We start from the raw sequence: 15839 nt of genomic DNA, 5'->3' as shown, positions 1-15839 counted from the left end.
TTTTTAATTTAAATAGTGTTATTTGTATATAATGCAAGTTATATGGAAAAGGCATAATCTTCTGACAAATCTTCAGGAATATACCAAGAGAAAAATTAAAACCTGGTTTCTTCTTGGGCTGATGCTACCAGATAAGAGCTCTGTATTGATAGTATTGGTAATGCAGGAGTCAAAAAGTCATCTTATGAGTGCAGAAGACCATCTTTTCTGCTCAAATACAAAACATTATTTCAAAAGTTGTCATGAGGAAAGGAACTGTGGATCTTTTTTTTTTTTTCCTTTGCTTTTCCAAACTTACATTATTTTAAAGATGAGTGATATGTTAGGCTCACCTTAAAGGGAGAGGGACCCAAGTCTGATAACTTACTATAAGGGGGCTTTTTTCTCTTTTTTTTTTCTAGAGATCCTGAGTTTTACTTCCATGACAGTTGTAAATTTTTAATGATTCTGCAAATTGGGTCTTCATATTTAGAGTTCTAGACTGAGATGGGAAGACACTGTTGTCCAATTGCTAGGTTACTAGATTGAAACAAACAAACCACTTTTCATAGGATTTAGGCCATTTCTTTATTGAATTTCACAATTTTAACTATGGAAATAGGCACCTGTCTTTGAGCAACGATATATGAAACATTTAGTTCTTTTTCATAGAAATAGGTGATGAGACAGTAAGAAGTTCAGAAAACTTCATTTTCAACCAAGAAAACAGTACTTGTAATACCTCAGAGCATTTCAGAGTCTATTGAAAACAGGCTGAAAATAAAGTGTCAGTCCTTATATCTTTTTTTTTTTTTTTTTTGTGGGGGGAGTTACACTGCTGTTTTGCTAGGTTGTTCTTTGCTGAATTACTCTTTAACTCAAGCAGAGCAGAAAAGTTTCTATGTGTAGTTAAATGCTTGATCCTCTTCCTATCCAAAGAGAATTGTCCAACAGTGGTGAGTGTTTTAGTCTAGGCATTACACTTTGTTTTCTGTTGATGGCATTACATAGTTGGCCTTTCTTAGGATGAAAGGTGCTGAGCAGGTGGTGTTTCTTCAACCATATTCTCAGCAGGGTGGTTTCACTTGATGTTAATTCTAACAATTACCTCACTGAAAGTGGAAATTCTACTTCTGATTTAAGGTGTCGGACCAAGCAAGCAATGTTTTTACTGCCATAAGGAGTGAGTATCTACATTTTTTCTGCTAATTGCAGTGTAGCTGCTTTTTATCGATCTATACGTATAAAACTTTTTTTTTTTTGGTTGTAGTGGAGTCAATAGATACTGTCTCCCATCACCCACAGAAGTCTATTACAAAGACTGGTGTTTCCACCTATGAAAAAAATGCAAGCGTGTGTCAGTGCGAAAGGAAAGAAAACTAAGTCTCAAAATCAGTAGGCATTTGGCAGTCCTTAAATTTTGGTCTTTGGTGATGTCACTAAAATGAAGAAAAATATCCCTATTAAACAATGACCTCAGTCACACTGCAACCTGTGCTTGAAATTACTTTTTCCTATTGATGGGTGAGATACTAGTGCAGGAGAATCTGGGAATCGCACAGGAGTGTTCCCATCAGCCAGACACAAAAGATAAGGGGGTAGTGCTTATGCGATAGAGAGAGCAGGGACAGAATATCACATGGTTTCCTCCCCACATACTTAGAAGTTTCCTATAAAACCTATGACACCTATGGGGTGTCAGAGTCTGGGAACTGTGGTGGTAAAGAGGAAGAAAATAGGCAATGGCACCTAAGGGGCAACACATAAGGATGTGAGTATCATGGGGAATCTAGGAGAGAAGATGCTGTTGGGAGCAAGAGAACAAAGTAAATGTCTTCCTAGCTTTAAGATTGAAGTATTTTTAACTTCTGGGTGAGAGAAGAAAGGGAAAGGCTTGGCTTTGCCTGTTAGGAGGTATGGTAGATCGGACTATCTCTTATCAGAAATAACAGCTTATTCTTGTATACCAAGGAAAGAGCCCTTTCCGCAGAAATTGGTTTGCCACTTAAGTGTTTTCTCTATAGATTCCTAGGAGTTCTGAAAATCCATGGATAATGAAAGCCAAACATGCAATACACAACATAAGCTTAAATATTTTAAAAGGCTTCATGATTTATTTTCTACATTTTCTTACAATAGAGGGACACTGCCTAAAATCTCATTTTAATGTTCTGGAATTCAGGAAGAATTTGTCAGCATTATTTGTTTCTTTTTACACCATATATTCTAGAAATATGTTGTTTGGTAGTATGGGAAATTCAAAAGTATAAACTATGTATTTTAGTATTTTTTTGTAAATCATTAGCAACTGAGAGCAACTTCTAAGCATAATGGTGAAGCAGAGCAGGAGAATGAAAGTACTTGCTACAGTAAATTAGTAGAAGATGGAAAACTCTGCTTATCTGCTTGCCTGTTAAAAGGTGGTAATAGTCAAGCTATTGCTGCTTAGCCAAGCTCTTGTGATGCGGCCTCTAAACTATACAACCATTTGCATAGTCATATCTGAAAGCAAAATTCTGATTTTTTTTAAGTAGTGTCATTTCCATATACATACTTGTGTGCAGTGACATGATAATTTTATAGATTTTGTATGCAATTGGCAGAAAAACCCCAACAAATTAATATACCACTCTGTTCCTGTGTTCTGGGACAGACTGATATTTCTCTCCTACAAACTGGTTGCTTTCTAGTGGTTTTATACAGGCTTGCTTATCTAAGCCTTCTGCATATAAACTTATTTTTGTAAGATTCCTATCTCGGTGAAAGTAATATCCAAAACTTTAGAAATTATTTTTCAGATTTTTTTTTTTTTTGAAATAAAGTTCGGAATGAGTTAGTTATGTCAGTGAAACATATGCAAGCGTTGACTCTGAATGTGCACTGTATTTGGTCCCTTACTTAATCAACAAAAGGCAATTTCACACAACTGTTGTGGTAAGAGCTCTGTTAAAGGTGGCTATATTCTCACAACATGGAATTGTGTTAACTGCTAACAGGAAAAGGGGTAATTATATTGACTACTTCTCTCCTGTAAAACTAAACACAGAAACATAGTGAATTCCTCTGTCTTTAGAGGAGATTAAGTATTAGGATAATTGATATGTAAAATACACAGAAGATTTTTACGATGAAATAAAGTCAGATGTAAGGATTCAGGTCTTGATATTGATAAGTGTGTATAGAATTCAGTACAAATATTATATAGATAAACCTGTATTGTTTACATGTGCTTATTATATAAATATACATTTTTTTTTCTATTAGAAGCTCATTAGTTTCTATACTGTGATAGTTTGAGGGATTATACAAACAAGTAAGAGTTGCAGGATCTGGTCTATATCTTAATTCTGTTTGTACAGTGGAATGTGGTAGAGCTGTTTGAAAGATGGCTAAACAGATGCACGAAAAAGCATTAAGAAAAAATGTTTTGACACATTTTTGAGAAATTTCTATCACTCTAATTTGGGACCTGTGGAAATATGACCACTGGATAGCAGAATCTAATGATATACAGCTACAAGGACGCAGCAGCAGGCTTTTCATCTTTGAAACTGTTCTGCAAGAATACATGATGTTATTCTGTTATGTACCTGGTAATGACAAATACAGCCTCCTATTAATAGAAGTTAGACTGATGTTAGAACACCTATTTATGCCACTGCACTATGTGAATGCAAGCCGTATCTATAGTTTAGGATTCAGTGATCCTGGTTAGCCATGCTTTCCTGCAGACTGTGTCCTTCTGTCCTGAGAATGGGAAGTTGGTACACAACTACTACTTGTGGGTACATTCAGGAAGTCTCATTTTATACATGGAAACTTGGCCAAGTGTTGTTTGCCACTTTACTTAAGAGAAGAGAAAGGAAGAGTAACAGATTTGCATAAGGCACTGTAGTGCTGTGCTGGGTTATGAAGTAAGGAATGAAATGTAATAGCAGCCTGAATTCAGAATTTTTTAGTTATTCAGTTGTAGACTACAGTGTACATTTTCCTGAGGAAAAGGTTAATGAGACGAAGACGACTTACTTGCCTGATTTTGAAGGAGAGAGCTTTGTGCTGTGTATCAGAGGAACAGTTCATTACCATGTAAAAATTGCTTCCTTACTGTTGCTAAGGCTGATATTAGTATGCAGAAAATGTTCGTGCATTTGTAAAGTTTCAAAGTTTCCATTGTTCTTGCTAGTGTTATCCCATTGAATTCTGACATGCAGGCATGATGCATTTTTTGTAGAGAGCTCAGTAATACTTAGTAGGGAGAGAACAAGAACACTTCCTATGTGTTGGCTCCGAGTGGTCATGACAAGGGCACATCCAAAGATTGGCCTAATTGTGCTTCCACTGTTACTTGGCAGAAGAAATGGAGAAGAGCAAGTATGACAGGTCTGTGAATGACTGCCACAGAGTTGCTGTGTTGTAGCTCTTCAGCTTCTCAGGGATGTTACCTTGCATCTTCAGCACTTAGGCTACTGCTCTGACTTTGTGCATGTCAGGGAACGATATGGGAAGTGCAAGAAAAACAAGGGGAAAAGACCCAGCTATAGAGCTACTGAACCAATTGTACTGCCACTCATTTGGATATGTATGAATGAATACATACAGTGCTTTCCTTTTAGGGTATGATAAACTTGATTTGACTTGTTCTGCATATTGATTAGACTATTAAGGTTGTAATACCCCCACAGAAGTATTACTAGTCTGACTTTGCAGATGGATGTAGTCCCACTTTCAGAATGACTGTGTTGGCCTAGGGCATGTGTAAAGTCTGGCTGAACAGGGAGATGAAATCATCCCACCTGAGTGAACAGTCCCTTCAACCATTCCAGTATATAAACTGAATAGTTGGACTATTCCTAATAACTGCAGTGTGTTCATGGTGCTACTGTTTGCCTTCTAAGGCTTTTACAGATGGGAAAGAATAGGGCAATGTTAAAAATAGTAACATAAATGGATAAAGTGCAAGTGTCTCACTCTGCCAGCTGTGGTCAAATCTAACACCTAGAATCATAGCATATCTCCAGTTAGAAGGGACACACAAGGATGACTGAGTCCAATTCCTGGCTCCACACAGGACTACCTAAAAATCAGACCATGTGTCTGAGAGCATTGTCCAAACACTTCTTGAACTCCGTCAGGCTCAGTGCTTTGACCACTGCCCTGGGGAGCCTGTCCCAGTGCCCGACCACCCTCTGGGTGCAGAACCTTTCCCTAACACCCAGCCTGACCCTCCCCTGTCCCAGCTCCATGCCGTTCCCTCGGGTCCTGTCGCTGTCCCCAGAGAGCAGAGCTCAGCGCCTGCCCCTCCGCTCCCCTCGTGAGGGAGCTGCAGGCCGCCATGAGGCCTCCCCTCAGCCTGCTCTGCTCTGGGCTGAGCAAACCAAGGGACCTCTGTCTCTCTCCCCATATGCCTTCTCCTCCAGAGTCTTCACTGTCTTTGTAATCCTCCTTTGGATGCTCTCTAGTAGTTTTACGTCCTTCTTATAAGGTGGCACCCCAAACTGTAGACAGTACTTGAGGTGAGACCGCACCAGCACAGAGCAGAGCAGGACAGTCACTTCCCTTGACTGGCTAGCAATGCCGTGCTTGATGCACCCAGGATATGGTTGTCTGTCCTGGCTGTCAGGGCACACTGCTGGCTCATATTCAACTTGCTGTTGACCAGAACCCCCAGATCCCTTTCCACAGAGCTGCTCTCTAGCCTCTTGTCCTCCAGTCTGTACTTATATCCAGGGTTATCCATCCCAGGTGCAGAATCCAGCATTTGCTTTTGTTAAAGTTCATGCGGTTGGTGATTGCCCAGCCCTCTACTCTATCAGGATCTGCAAGGCCTCTCTACACTCAAGGGAGTCAACAGGCCTCCTAATTTAGTGTTGTCTGCAAACTTAGTTAATATACCTTTGAGTCCTGCATCCAAGACATTTATGAAACCATTGAAGAGAACTGGCCCTAAAATGGAGCAAGGGGGAACCCCAGTAGTGGCCTATTTTGCAGACTCTTGAAACACCCTTACAAAACCCCTCTTCAGCACTTCTCCTGCTTCTTAGTTTTGAACCATGAGAAAGTTGTGACCTGCACCACATTGTTTATTGTGTGGCAGCATTTGTATTATTTTATACCAGCACTGTTTAGCAGAGGGTTGTCCCTGAGACAGCCCAATGGTATCAGTTGTCAGCATGCAACTTAGGAGTCTATATTTGCTGTCAAACTTGACAACTTAAATAGATCACCCTGATCAACATTTGTTTCTAGTGTCTTGTTAGAGCTGAGTGTTTGCACACAGCAGGATGGTCCTTTTTCCAATGATTATGGCTAAGAAGTACTATTGTTCCTGCCTGATCATCACCTTCCCAGCTGTATTAGGTTTATGAGGCAGGGTTTTGGTAGCGGGGGGCTGCAGGGGTGGCCTCTGTGAGAAGAGACCAGAAACTGCCGTATGTTAGATAAGGGCCAGTTTCAGCTGGCTCCAAAAGGGACCCGCCACTGCCCGGAGCTGAGCCAATAAGCAATGTTCTTTGTACTTCTGTGAGAGCAGATTTAAAAAGGGGAAAAACCTGCTGCGCAACAGCAGCTAGGAGAGCGAGGAGTGAGAACAGCCCTGCAGACCCCAAGGTCAGTGCAGCAGGAGGGCAGGAGGTGCTCCAGGTACGCAGCAGCAGTTCCCCTGCGGCCTGTGGAGGAGCCCCCGGTGGAGCAGGTGGATGTGGCCTGGAGGAGGCTGCGGCCCATGGAGAGCCCCCGCAGGAGCAGGCCCCGGGCCGGAGCTGCAGCCCGTGGAGAGGAGCCCACGCAGGAGCAGGGGGTCTGGGGGGGGAGCTGTCGCCTGTGGGGGGCCCGTGCTGGAGCAGTTTGCTTCTGATGGATGAACCCTGTGGTACGGAGCCATGGTGGATCAGTTCTTGAAGAGCTGCTGCCTGTGAGAAGCCCACGCAGGATCAGTTTGGGAAGGACGGCATCCCGTGGGAGGGACCCCACGTGGAGCAGGGGCAGAGAGTGACCATGAAGGAGCGGTGGAGATGAAGTGTTAGGAACTGACCACAGCCCCCATTCCCAATTTCTCTGTGCCACTTGGGGGGGAAGGATGTAGAAGAGAGTGGATGGGGGGAAGGTGTTTTTAGTTTCTTTAGAAATTTGTTAATAAGTTGACAATTGAGAGCTATAATAGCATGCACCTGTGAAAAACAGCTTGATCAAGGAGGTAGGCAAATGCGTACCATAATAATTCAGATAACTCACTACCATTTGACTTTGAAACAGGAGGAGAAAACAAGCTCACATGTGGAAATGAGATGCGAGGGATTTTTGAAAAAGGTTTTATTCAATCATAATACAGCTGTGGAAAACAGGAAGTGAGATGTCTAGTAGAAGGAGGCAGAAGTACAAAATGCCTTGATGGGATCTAAACTAGCTGATCCTTTGTAAGGAAAGTCATAGATGTGTAATACATCACCTCCCAAACACTATGTGACAGGTATGTTTTCTGACAAGGCAGTTACCTGGTAATCTTAACCTGAAACAGCTGATTCCAAAGTAGTGAAATCTTTCTTATGTGGGCTTGCAGAGGCATAAATCCAGAGTTATGCCACTTATTCTGACTCTTGTCTATAGTTACCGTTCCTAATTGGATCCTTGCTAACCTTAGAAGCATACAAAGTAAGGACTTTGAATAATTGATTCAGATTTCCTGAATGACCTTGGATTTATAGCCCTGTTCCTGGGCATACTCAGAAGTGATTGTCTTAAACTCTATCTGTTTCATTCCTAAACTTCAGCAGAAAAAAGAAACTAAGCTCCAAGCTATCTATCTGATCTAATGAAAACGTACAGGTTATAACTCAATACAGTGTGGAGAGATGTAACTGAACTCAGAGTTGCATTGTCTCTTATTTGATTTTAATGAACTATGTGAATAAAATGATTAGGATTTGTCCCCATATAAATTTTGAAATAATGAGAACTAGCATCACTATGAAGGGACAGATATAGGTAGTGTTATTGGAAATCATTCATACCACACAGCTGTAAATCCACTTTCTGAGTACTGTGGAAATCACAACGTACATCTGGAGTCTGTACATTTTCATTCCTTGATCTGTATTCCATCTAACTTTCAGCATATTGCTGTGTAGTTAAAACATGGAATTTATAATTAAGAAATGGTGGAATTCACTTATGTCAATTAACTATGACCTTGCTGTGGCTGAAAGTCACATAGCATAGTAGCATAGATACTGCCAAACCAAATGATAGATGAGGGCAACAACCTGATATGTTTAATACTTCAGCACAGAGTATTTTGATTGTTAGCTTCTTGGGAGATTGGTTAATTGCTTGTTTATCTTCTGTGTAATTTGTTACTAAATAAGCTTTTAAAAGCATAATTCTGGAATGGAGCCAGCCTGAATCTGATTCATGTTGACAGCATAAAGCCTTCTTCAGTTATGCATTAATGCCTAGCCTTGTTTGCTGTGCTTTAATGGAATTGTGTAGGATGTCTTGGATCAAATCCAAATAGGAACGAATTTTACTAAGAGTTGTTGAGTCTTTTTTTTCTGGAGTTTCTAAGAGCTTATAATTGGAAAAACGCTGGGAAACTGGAGGTTGGCCACAGTTTTATCCATACTGACTAATTAGCAGAATTATAAAAATTACTGTGCATGTATGTAATGATAATAAAAGGAGCTTTGAGGATCTGCTAGGAGAGCAGGTTTTCTAAGTTAGGCATAGCAAAACCTTATACCTCTTGCAATTACAAGATTCATTGTTTATTAATGCTCCTTCCAGCCAAACAATTAGGCCTGGATCCAAGGAGTTAAAATGGCAATGGTTAGTCTGCAGCCTGACCATGAAGTGCATTGGGCTTAAAGGCTTCTCTGATCGATCACATCAGAAAACCCATGAATGTATGAGGCAAAGTGCTGAAAAGCTGATGAGTTTACTGTGCTGGTTCACATATGTGAAAAATACTTGCATAAGCTAACTAGGTACTGAAGTCTTTACAATGGATCTGCTGTCATTTTTGCCATGTCGTTCTGTTTTTGTGGTGTGTCAGGTATCCTCATTTTTTTTGGTAAATGACAAAAGAAAGCATGAAACTTCAATGAACTAATACCTTGGGGTATAGCAGCCTTACCATGAAGGCAATTTTTTATGTCTTTGCCAAACCCAGATTGGATTGATACTTTTGGGTGGTCTGGCAGTGAAAAGGTCTGGTGTCAGTGATGATGCAGCTGTCATCTGTGTGTTGCCATATCTGACTTGCCCACCACATGCAAGAAGGGCTAACAACTTAAAGTAGGATTTCACCTGTAATGCATCTTCATGCTCAGGATATAGAATTTCTGGGATATAACTTGTCTGTTGTACAAAATGGATGTAGAAATAGGATTTGTAAAACCCTGCCTGTTGCATGGAGGAATGCTTAAGGCAGCCTTAAGTGAAGTGGGGAGCTTGGGCCTTCCCCAGTTAATGCGAGTTGAGATGAGAAATGAGATGTATTCCCACAATGTAGCAAACGCAACAGCAGGCTTGAGTGTTGTATTCCTTTGTTTGCTTTGTTTTATTGTTTTAACATAGTTTTGAGTTTACTGCAAAACTCAAAGGCACAGGAAAAATAAAGTTGGAGATATTCTCATAGCACTTAATTGCTTAATTACTAGGGCACATGAGATGTAGGAAACATTTATTTGAACATGCTGGTTCTTTAAAAGGCTGATGGTAATAGATGCAAATTAATTAAGGGACCTTAGATACTTTGTGAACTCCATAGTGTCCTTGGTGTGATGGCAGTTCGGTAGCAGTACTGTAGATTTCCAGCTAACCTTTCTGACTGATCCAAGTGGAGCATGGGGACTGAGATACCCTGGGCTGACTTGTATCTGTACTGGTGTATTAGCACTTGTCAGAAATTTTGTAGCCCTGCTGAAGCTATGCTGCTTTCAAGACATGAACCTGTGTTTTGGTACTCTGCAAGTAGAATATACCAGTGCGTCTGGGTGTTCTGGGTTTCTGCGTGCTCCTTACATCAGTTAAATGTGATCACAGACACCTTTGACCTGAACTGGCTAAGAAATTAAGCAAAATTTTGTGGATTGTTCACTTGGATATATACTCTTACTAAAGTTACTAATGTTAATATGTAATCTAAAACCCACTTCAAGTTTTCTGTAATTTGCTGCATGGGACTTTGTTGCTACTTATGTACTAAAGCCCTTACTTTCTTAGCTATAGCGTGACTTTATTTTGCAAATTGAGTTCAATATACATAATTCTAGAAGGCACAGGATGTTGTTTTATGACATCAAACCTCCCCCAAACCAAGCAGGATGCAGAGACGTGTTTAATTTTTCAGTATATTGTTTGAAGGCTTGTATTATAGTCAGTATATTCTTATTTGGAGTACACAGTATCCACTCATCGGACTGGAAACTGAGGTGGTGTAAATGTGAATTTTATTCACACAATTTCACTGTTCCATAATGTTTAATATTATGTTGCTAGATATCTTGTATCTTTATTTAAGTATTGTTATACAAGTAACATATTCTGTACTGCTGTTTTTACTTCTAGAGTAGACGCTGCTATGTAATCAAAGAAGCATATGTTTCTTTTAACTAGGTCTCAATCACTCCAAACTCCAAAAGCTCAATAATTCTTGCACTTTGTTTTCCTTCTTTGTAGCTGATGGCTCAATAAGAGTGCTTTTTCCAGCTGGCACTGGCACAACTCCCCAGAAACAGGTAATTAGAGTGATGCTTTTAAAGTACAATGACTTAAAAGTATATGCTATCTTTACCTCAAAGTATACAATTGTCTACATTTTTTCATAGACAATTTCTTTGTCTGTAATCACTTTAAAAGCCGTATGTTAGGGAGACAAAGTGATAACCTCTTTTCATGGGGTTTTATATGCTTTAGTCAGAAAACCCAAAAGCAAACAAAATAGATTCCTTGTAATTTCTCTGAATGTATACTGTCTCACAAAATGGTGAAGTTTTCAGGCAGGGGAAAAGAGAAAACAACAATAATAATCTTAAATCACCCTGAGCAACTTTAAATCCTTAAAAAAAAAAAAAAAAAAAGACATCCCAGTGAGCTAACAGCCCTTACAGTTAGTGAAAACTGGTGAATTTTCTAGGCTGCATCTAGGTGTGAGGAGTCAAAGTGGTTATCTGGTTTTAATCTCTTAATTTTACTTTAGCTGGAGGTTGGCTTCTGCACTTGGTCGTCTCCTCCTCCTCACTGAGTTCTGGGTCCTTGTGTTGTGGGCAGTGCAAGGTAGAGGCTGCTGCTGGCCTCTTGTTCCCAGAGCCACCAGTGACTGGATACAACTTTAGGAGCTCTGTACTGAACTCCTGCTATGTTTTTTGCTTTCTTGTGTTTTCTCTAAAGCTGGTAAGTGTTAAGACAACTACAAAAGGGTATAACCAGCTTCACTTTTAAAATCATACTAGTTTCTCTGAGCTCTGCATCATAGGAACAGGCTGCCCAGGGAAGTGGTCACAGCACTGAGTCTGCCAGAATTCAAGTGTTTGGAAAACACTTTCAGACATATGGTCTGATTTTTTGGGTGGTCCTTTGGGGACCCAGGAGTTGGACTCGATGATCGTTGTTGGTCCCTTCCAACTCAGATATTCTGTGATTCTATAATTCTGTGATTCTATAGCATGTTTCTCTCCATTTGAATCTATTTACACAAAGTGAGTATGCAAAATCTAACCAAATATCTTCCGCAGACATGTCCTATTGATGGGATAAGGATGGAAATGTAGATTTATTAGACAGAAAATTCTTTAGCTGAAGTTGACCAAATCTGTTCACAGTGACCTATGTGAATCTACCTGTTGGTCTCAGTCTCTATGTTTCTGTTTTTATCAACGTGGTCAGTACAGTGACCACACAGTGAAAAGTGCAGAGAACAGTGATCTGCTCATTGTAAGAGGTGAATATTTAAAAAACAGGGTTGTGACACACCAGTACAATTATAAAGGATGAACCTCATACTGCCACTTATACTTTGCATTCCTCTGTTAAGATAGTGGCTTGAAATCTGAGTTGACTATTCCTAGAAAGCATATAGACATTACAGACACTTTTTGTCTTGTTGAGTTGGCACTGTCTAGTTTAAAACTGCACTTTTTTTCACAGTAATAAGATTATTAAAGTATTATTGCCTTTATTAGCCAGAATCCATCATGCATAACTGTGATGAAAAAGGCAGGAGATGGGCAAAAAAAAAAAAAAAAAAACCAACCAAAAAAAATATTACCAGATGTGTCAGGTTGTTTGCAGATTTTTCGAAATTACCCATTTATCTGAAGATACAACAGTTAACAAGCTGGTTACTAGTTGTCTGTGAAATTGCGATATTTGGTGCTTGTCATAGTTGGACAAGCTGTCTATCATTTCCTCAGGAACTCCATTATCGCTTCCTTGATTCTTTACTGCAATTTCCTATGTTCTGTTCTAGCCTGTAGTATCTATTTTAATTGACATCTTTTTTGAAGTTCGTGTGCAGTGTATCTGTGTCTAATTTTGAGAATTACATAAACATGCCTTACTAATAAATACCAATCTGAATATAATACCATTTCTGAAAATAATTGTTTGGCTGCTTACATAATGTTCCTTGCATAAGTATATTCCATACGAGTAGCTTTTTTGCAAGAAGAGTTTGGGGTTAATACTGTAGCAAGCAGAGAAATATGGTTTAATGGTTAGATGCTTTGTAAGCTACAGGCATTTTCCTTCTGATGTCAAAGTCTAGTTTTGTATCTGGTGCTGTTTTGTTAAGCCCCTGGTAGAGTTTTTCAAGCATTTTCATTGCAGTACCAATTTTCTTAGAGCTGAGGTGATTTTTTGGTAAGTCTAAATTCTTTTCACACCTTCTGGTTAATCAAGTTTTCCCTTTTATTAGCATAATGAAATGTGGAACAAAATTGCTGCTGAAAGTGAGAGGCAGAAGCATGACATTAGTGGATTTCAGGTTAAAAGAGAACACTTGATTGAAGTGAATCTGCTGGGTCCTATGTACGTTGTATAAAAAGAAGTGACTATGGATAGCTGTCTGAAGAAATCCGTGCCTTGATTTTTTCGTAGTGTAGTTGAGAGTAAGACCTGTCCTGAAGCATATCTTCAGGGGAAATGTTAATGTAAGTGGAATCATGCATTCTCCAATGTTTAATTATGAGAACATTATGTTTTTTTCACTCAAAGCAGGGATAACGGTTTTACCAAGTTGTGTTTCTCCTTGCGTAGTGCTAAACTTTCTCACTGATAAATAGCAAAGCACTGGGACATGTCTTTAACTTCAAGCATGTGCTTGGTATTGTCAGATTAAATGGTCAGCTCAAGAAATTGGAGTTACAGACATGATTAGGTGATTTTCTGGATCAAGGCTTGTATGATCACTCCTGTTAACCACTGACCCTGTACAGAAAAATATTAAAATCACTGTTAGAACTGTACAAAAAACACTATGTAGTCAATCTATATCCCCGAAGAGCTCAGCAGCTAAGATGGGAACAGATGCGTGAGGTGCCCTGAAAAGCTCAGGAAAGGAAATACCTAAATTCATTAGCTAAAATTGATACTGATAATTCAAATGCACTTAAAGTGAATTGAATTGTTTGAATAGTGCTCAATCCAGGCTGAAGCCTGGGCATGCTATACTCTGCTTCTGTGCATTCCCCAGCCACTTCAGTAGCAGCTACAGTTGTGTTAGCATGGTTAACACTTTGAGCCTGTTCTGAGGAAGGACACTGCAGAGGCAGATTACAAAACGTGTTGCCTGAGGTGCTGATACATCTGAATAGGGAATGTACTGTGGAAACGTCACCAGGAGCATGTGACATCAAGCTGGAGACAGATTTTACTGAGAAACTTTTCAAAGTTGTCAATGTCTTTTGCTTGTACTGAGATGGGCAGAGCCATTGCTTCTCTTCTTAAAATAGGAGCAGACATGGTGTCATTTGCCAATTTTAAGTACTTTCATCAGAATTGTAGCTTTGTGCTATTTAGAGTTTTAAATTGGACTTAAAAATGTGTTTTCCTGCCCCAGGTTTGCCTAACGTTCAAGTTTCCCCTTAAAAAGACATCACAGCATGGAGCTGAAGAGCTCCTCAGGGAAAGAAACTCAAGTACATAAATGGGCTTATGCAAATAGTGTTTTTTAAAAGAACCAAATTTGTTTGGCAGCATTTGATATGAGATCTGCATTACTTGACTCGCTTAAATGTGGAAAAAAAAGATGATGTGGGATGTGAGAAAGTTCTAAAACCCTAAACATCTCAGCTATGGTAATCTTTAGCAAATTATTTTGGTGTAAGGCGTCCTCCCGCTCAGATTTCATTATCTATTATTAATTATTATTTTCCATTAAAGGAAATACTGAAGTCACAAGTTCTCTCAGGAATTCTTTCTACACAAAACAAAGTGGATGCATTCTGGGACATCCATTTGTCTAATTTCTAAATCTGATTAGAACAAAGCTAATCAAAGCTGCTCTGTTTTTTTTTTGATTGTTTTTTTTTGCTTGCTTCATGAAAAAGAAAATATTGATATCGGCATTTAGGCATCAAAGCTTATCCTTTCACTGTATTTAAATTTCATTAAATTATGTAAAGCCATTTAAAAAACTGGCAACAAATGTGCTGAATCATTTGGCGTGCGCACATTTTTCTGCAGACTTTTAGCAGTGTGAGGACTGTTTATATGCAGTCATTTATTTTGTTGTCTTTATGACCAGGGTATATCAAACTAACATGGCATCTGCTAAAAGATGGCAGTTTAATTTTCACACAAATCTCTTTTCTTCTTTGGAAAATGAAAAGCCCTGCTTCTGTTTTGTAAACAGTGAAAAACTCAAAAATTGTGAATAAATGAAGCCCTGTGCTGACCAGTGATATTTCCTTTAGAATTACTGCTGCTTTTTTTTTTTTTTTTTTTTTTTTGTGTTGTAGTACTTACCACACCTAGCATGTTACAGGATTATAATGGTGTAATTCCAATCCACACTGGAAACAGATTTTTCCTTGCTATGGAATTTGCTGGTTGGTGCAAGAAGGGATAGAGCAAAGAGATATCTATTACATGGAAATTAAAAATGTTTGGAGTACCCGAGCTAAACATGCAGCTTGGGCCAGATTTGTTCTTTTTAGATACGGGTCTGACACCAGGAACTTTTATTAAGTTTAACTTCTGGGATGTTTGATACAAGGCTTGCTGCCAAGGTTTTAATCTAATTGGGATACAAATCCCCTTGAGAGGAAGGGGACTGGAGCATTGAGTTGGGAAAGCTTTCTATCTTTTCCCCTCTTTTGTTACTTTTTTTTTTTTTTTCCCCTCCCCTGCTTTTCTTATAATCAAGGCTTAGCCATTTCCTTCTGATCATTTCTTTTGTGAAGCTGTCCATGGAGTCCAAATTTCCTTTTCCTCTAATTTGTTTTTGGGTTTGGGGAAAGAGTCTGGCCTGTTGGAAGTCACAGAGGCAATTCCTGTTGATTTGCAAGTTGTTCTGGCTAATTTTGTTGTTTGTAAGTAGCAAAGGACATATGCAACACACTACAAAACTCTCTAGCTGTGGACCTGAAAGACAGCAGTATTAATAGGCCGTAATCTCTTGTCTCTTCTTTAATCATTGTTTAGCTGGTTTTGATTATCTGGGTAAGGTCTTGGTTCTTAAAAGGAAATTTAAAGCAACTCCATACTGTGGTATATTGCTTACATTTTCAAATACTTAACACATAATCAGAAAAGACCAAGAGCAGTTACTAGAGGGCAAATCTTTCACAGAACAGATCTGTGGTCTCTGTGGTCTTGATCCTCAAAGGTTGAATGCCATCCAAAAACAAGCATAGGACCTGAAA

At 39.2% G+C, this 15839-nt stretch overlaps 1 protein-coding gene across 1 annotated transcript in view; it reads left to right on the top strand.

Annotated features, from left to right (window-relative positions):
• The window catches only part of FBXO15 (F-box protein 15), a 199821-nt gene that overhangs the window by 145580 nt on the left and 38402 nt on the right, over positions 1-15839 (top strand). Inside the window, exon 26 of the mRNA XM_083825765.1 lies at positions 10654-10712. The gene's annotated coding sequence lies outside the window, so the exon portion shown is untranslated. The remainder of the gene's footprint in view (positions 1-10653; positions 10713-15839) is intronic.

Source organism: Anser anser (assembly GCF_964211835.1).
Source record: "Anser anser genome assembly, chromosome: 2".
NCBI classification, from domain to species: domain Eukaryota; kingdom Metazoa; phylum Chordata; class Aves; order Anseriformes; family Anatidae; genus Anser; species Anser anser.
This window is presented reverse-complemented; position numbering and strand designations above follow the sequence as displayed.